General features: G+C 39.4%; 1 pseudogene; it reads left to right on the top strand.

Annotated features, from left to right (window-relative positions):
* Positions 1-250: 250 nt before the first annotated feature.
* LOC122016604 lies at positions 251-1,351 on the top strand (annotated as a pseudogene).
* The last annotated feature ends 4,891 nt before the right edge of the window (positions 1,352-6,242 follow it).

The following is a 6,242-nucleotide window of genomic DNA, read 5'->3' as shown; positions in this document are numbered from 1 at the left end:
GAGAAGTAATGGCATTGAGTGTGGACAGAATCAAGAAGATGAGTGAAGAGAAGAAAGCTGGAACTCTCTCGGTCAAAATATGGTTAACAATTTCTTTCAAAGTCAACTATTCCGATTTCTGATCCCACATGATAGCTAATCATTATTTTTATCACTATAGATTTTAAGGATAAATGTTAATTAATTATTCTCCTGGCACTTGTGACTTGTCCAAGGCGCAGTGTGTATTGTCCCTGTTTAAGAGGAAGAAATGGAAGGGAAGGAAGAGGAAGTGTGCTTAAGAGACATCGAGTTCTCAGAGATGCAGCCGATAGGGATGGCCGCTCAGGCAGACGACAAGCACTTCGTAGACACACCGCCAGTTCCCCTGTTTGATCCTGCCGAGCTCAGCTCATGGTCCTTCTACAGAGCCGGGATCGCTCAGTTCATGGCCATCTTCCTCTTCCTCTACATCACCATCCTCACCGTCACGGGGATGGTCGGGTCCAGCTCCAGGTGGTCCACTGTCTTGGCCCTTGGCGGCTTGATCTTTGCCTTGGCCTACTGCACCGGCGGCGTCTCAGGTGATCACAACGCATTTTCAACATCAACAAGTTGTTTGACTATAAAGTGCTTTGTCGTCGTCGTCGTCGTCATCGTCGTCCTTTTCAGATGGACACATCAACCCTGCGGTGACCTTCGGGCTGTTCTTAGAAAGGAAACTGTCCCTGGCCAGGGCCCTGTTCTACATGGTCATGCAGTGCCTGGGTGCCATCTGCGGTGCAGGTACTGTGAAGTGGCTCCAGAAGGGGGTGTATGAGAACAATGGAAGTGGTACAAGTGTGGTGGCGGCGGCTGGCTACGCCAAGGGTAATGGCCTGGGCGCAGAGATTCTGGCCACCTTCCTCTTTGTCTGCATGGTCTTCTATGCCACTGTTTTCAAGAGGAGGGCCAGGGGCTCTCGTTTTCCTGTAAGCTGATTAATGTTTTTCTTTGGGTGCCCATATTTTGTGTGATCTTGTGGATTTCTAATCCAGAAAAATGTGCAGATCCCTTGCAACTTGTCTATTGGCTCTACCGTCCCATTGATATTGGAACTGGAATCAACCCTGCAAGGAGCCTTGGAACTGCAATTATCTACGACGAGGGTCATGCCTGGGATGACCATGTAGGCCTAACCACATGAACTAATTTTAATTTACTGTTTTTTTTTTTTTTTTGGTTTAGATTGAGTTATGATTTTTCAGAACTGTTTGGCTGTTTTCAGTGGATTGTCTGGGTTGGACCCTTCATTGGAGCTGCTCTGGCTGCCTTGTGCCGCCGGATAGTGGTCGAGAGCAGAGGCTGAGGTTCTCCTACTGAAATGCCCTGGTTCCTCTTACAAATCCAGGGATGGGCACTGTGTGTTGTGCTCGTCTTAATTGTGTAAATTGAATATTGCTATGTTGCTGTAGTCTTTCGATCTGATCAGTTATTCTTCCACTTCCCTCCTTTCTTCTCTTTGATAGCCGAATCTCATCCTTCTTGTGGAGACTCATATGGTGGCCGGATCAAGTTTAGAGAAGAAGAAGAAGAAGGAGAGAAAGAAAGCTTTGTTTCTAGCATCCCTTGGAGCATGGTGGTGGTGGCCGAACCTCTTCATCCTAGAAGATGTTTGGATGGCCGAAACTTACAAGGAAGAAGAAGGTGCTTGGTGGTTCTCATCTCGGAAGATCGTTGCCCACACTGTAACGACCACCCTTCTTACTACTACTACTCTCTAAGTATGACCGTTACTTATCTACTAACTCTACTTAACCGGTGTGATTAAAAACCACATGGAAACCCTACCGAAAAATTTCGACAGAATCTCCCCTGTACCGGTGACCTTATTCAACAATACATGCAATATATATACTCAGCCACATGCAGCTGGAACACATATCAAACACACAAAAGGAATAACATCACCACGCAGTTTAATGAAATCAAATCATGCAAGTAATGAATAGCGGAAACAAAATAAAAACATACAATTAACTAACAGCGGAAGACTAAATGACTCATCTAATACATTCTTAATAAATGACAATCTTAATAAATTCTTAAACTAAGTCTCAAGGCTTCCATAGTCCTGGCATCACACACCATCCGCGCCACCTTGTCGCCTTCCTTGCTAAATCTTTTCTTTTCCTTTATCTGCAGTAAGAGGAAGTGTAGTTTATAAACAAAATTTGCTTAGTAAGCGCTATCTAACTCACAAAATCACGAATGTGCATGTATACGAAAAGAACTAGAAACTATATGCTCTAAAAAGAAATAAAGCATAATCATAACTGCTCATGTCAAACCAATAGCAAAGAAAAGCTAAAGGATCTACTCATGTAATTCTAATAGTTAATCATGCTGCTCATCTAATAGGTAAAAATGAAAACTACTCATCTACTAGATAAACATGGTAGAATAAGGAACTAAACTTACTGATTTTAGAACCACATGAAACTTATTTCATTTGTTCTAACTTAATCTTTAATACTTTATGTTTATGTAAAACTCGTTTTACTTGTTCAAAAACTTATACTTATAATACTTCAAAATAATAATCAACTTCTTCTTGGGCCTGACAACTCTTATGCGCGTTCCCTAATAGGTTGGGGTAGCGAGCCACCAATCCTAAAAGAGCAGACCTCGGTCTACTAGGGCCAAGACCTCGGAATTGAATACCTGGATTTGTTTAACGACAACCTCGGAAGTCGGGTACTAGCCTCTTCTTAAAAGTAAAGTACTTATAATCTTAATTACTTCTTCTTTAAATGCCTCGGCATTTTAATAGGCACCTTGTGCGCCAAAAATCCCTCAAGTCTTGACTTTGGGATCTACTTAAGGCCTCGGCCTTTTCTTTTCTTTTCTTTTCTTTTCTTTATCTTTTTTACTCTTATCCTTTGGTACTTTAGTAGGAAACCGCAACTAAAGCCGAAATAAATCTGTCCATGCTAAATGAGGTAGTAATGAAACAACAAGATCTATTAACTGGAATTTAAACTTGCTGAAATTGAAGCGTAACGCAAAACTAGACTTGCTGAACTTAACATAAACTGTTCATGCTCGTAATTTGAGTTCACATGCTTCAATTAAGGAATTAACAAGGAGAAACCAACCTTAAAACTAATCATGTGCATAGAATTAGGAAGGAAAAACTAAGCTACAATGACAAATTCTGCATACATAACCAATACAAAAGAAACCAGAAACTGATTGCTTTAAAGGAATGCCACTCATGCACATTTAATTACATAAGGAACTAGAACTCTAAATCTACTCATGCTCAAACCTATAGCAACGAAATAGAAAATGAAATCTAATCATGCATATTCAATAGCAAATGGGAAAGTCCAAACAGCATGCTAGAATAAACCAAAAAAAATCTGCAATGCTAATCTACAATGCTAACCATTCAAAATCTGCTATGCTAGACAATCAAAAATCTGCAATGCAAGCTCTAAAGCTAGGATAGGTTTAATGGGCTGTTCTTGTTCAACTTAATGTCCAAAGTGGAGCATGGGAACAAAGAAGTAGACAACAAATCCAAAACCGAACAAAGCATTAGAACATGTTATAAGAAGGAATTAAAACACAATCCTACATGCTTAATCTAATTACTTCCTTCCTTTGAAACTCACGGCAGCAAACCCTTATCCATCAGAATCCACAGAAATGCAGAAATCCTTAGGCATGTTACAACCGAAATGCAAAAGAAATTCGTTCACAGCATAATCCTTTATCAAAGACTTACACGGCAACTAAGCAAAAAGGAACCCAAATAGCAACTATATGGCACAAAAACAACCTCACGGCAGCAAACATGAATTCCCAATCTTCACAGAAAATTCAAAAACAAGAAGGAATACGAATCCGGAGCTATCCTACTGCAGGTGAGTAGCAACTTACCTCTTGTTCTAGGACTTACAGCCAAAGAAGGTGGCTTCTAATACTTCTAGGGCTTGCGGAGGACTCAAGCTCTTGGCAACTCCTTCACCTCCACTTGTTCTCCTCGATAAGGTGATCACGATGGTGAAGAAATCTTCGAAGAACGCCCTCGCCGGCCGCCGGAACGCCCCTTGCTTGCTGCTGCGGTTTCGCCCGACGAGAAGCGCCGACGCGAGCGTGAGAGAGGAGGGGAAATTTTGGTTTCGGTTAAAACCTAAGTTCTCCTTCATATTTCTGTTAACTAGTACTACTTAAACATATTTCAATATAGATTTAGTTAAGAAAAGTTCGGCTGATCTTTTGGTGGGCTGCGTTCTGCTTAAGGCCCGGCGCATTGGTTCAAATCCTGGCTGCAACCTATTTTCTTCCTATTATTTCTTGCTATTAACTTCTATTACTTAAATAAAATTCTTCCTTTACTTAATCAAGTAACAATTGCTAGCCCAGTTGGTTAGCCGGCTTTTAACTGAATCAAAGGTTTAGGCTTCGATTCTTCCGCCGCGCACTTTTTATTCCAATTTATTTTAAACGTTCCAACTATAGCTTAAATATATTTCACTTCCATATATAATTAACAAAACGTTTGCAGACCAGTTGGTTGGCTGAGTCCGTTAAAATCTGGTTCAGGTTCGAGCTCTTGGGTTCAAAACCCAGCTTTAACACTTATATATATATATTTATTTTTTAAACTTCTTTCTCTTGGTAAAAATACCAAACAAACTCCAAAAATTACGTAAAAATACTCTAAAAATTTCTAAAAATCTCTAGAATTTTTCTATAGCATTTCTAGATTTTAATAAGGTCTTTTGGGACTCCAAATCATGAAATTTGGGGTGTTACACACACAACGTCCGAGGTTAGAAGAGGAATACGATAGAAGATCAAGAGGTCTTTCTAAAAGGTATAACTAGTATTTTTCCTTTCCGCATCATACTAGTTATTTTTGGAAATAATACCAAATACAATAGGCATACGATTTTAGTGTTTCGAATTTGTTTTCGATATAGTGTTCTTTTGTTTTTCTTTTCCTTGTGATTTGATTGTTCTTTTCGGTTGACCTAAAGTTATTTTAGGAAATTAAATATTAGCTTTCCATAAAAGGTTTTGTCTAGTCGGTGGTGGTTGCTCCCATATCCAAGAAGGTCATGTGCCTCGCCACGTCAGTACTGGGAACCAATTATGGAAATTAATATTTAATGGAATTAATAACTTAAGGTGATTTGGATCGAACGTGTTAAGTTCCGCAGGAGATCCAAGTCTAAACCTAAAAGAACAAATAGATTAAGTTTTGGATCAAACGTGTTAAGTTCCGCAGGCGATCCAAAATTTAATTTAAAAGAACACATGGTAGCTAGGAAAAGGTTCAGACCTTTGTACAAAATTTTTGTACAGTGGAACCTCTAGGTTTTCCGAGTAGCAACCAACAATTGGTATCAGAGCTAGGGTTTTGCCTCTGTGTATTTGGTATTAGTTTAATTATGCACATGTCATACATAATTTAGGCAGGTTAATAGTAGGATGTGCTAACTTTGTGGATGCAGGATCCAACTATTATGGCTTATAGTTATTATGTGTGTGATTGGACCCTTGGACATGTCAAGGGCATTTTATTGTGTGTGTGATTGTATTATAAAATACAGCAGGAGCTGTATTTAGTTTTATTAGGATTTTATTTTTTGATCTAGTTACATGTACATTCCTTTTATGGAATATAGGATCGATGGATGTTAATTTTATTTTATGTTCGATCTAGTTTACATGTACATTCCTTCGAGGAATATAGGATCAAAATGTAAAATTCTATTTATGTCGCGGATCGAATCTTGCAAAGCGTGGAACCTTCTAAGGACCAGAGGCGCAATATGGCAGCAACTTGGGATGACAACACACGGTGGTGACCAAATATGGCAGCAGCTTGGGATGACAACACACGGAGGACAACTAGAGATAAAAGCCATAATAGTTGAAAATTAGATTTTCTATTTATTGCTTTTATATTGTGTTGTGTGTGCATGTTAGTTTACATATTTAGTAGGCTAGCATAGTTAAAATTCCTCATTTATAAATAACTAAGTGGGAGAGGGATTTTTAAGTAAATCCCATGGTCTCCATTACTGGTTTGTAAGTGATGCAAACAAGCTTGCGCGTTGGCTCTGAGTGCCTTCCTCCATAACGGATGAGCTTGTTTGTGGATCACTAGAACAGACTTCCATTTTTGGATGACTATAGGAAGTTAATTAAGAGCGTGTGATCTTCCCAAACGGAAGGGGCATAATCTTATTAATGGACTTAGTGTC

This window comes from Zingiber officinale, chromosome 8B (assembly GCF_018446385.1).
Source record: "Zingiber officinale cultivar Zhangliang chromosome 8B, Zo_v1.1, whole genome shotgun sequence".
Classification (NCBI taxonomy): Eukaryota; Viridiplantae; Streptophyta; class Magnoliopsida; order Zingiberales; family Zingiberaceae; genus Zingiber; species Zingiber officinale.
The sequence above is the reverse complement of the archived record's forward strand: the minus strand, read 5'-3'. Positions and strand labels throughout refer to the sequence as shown.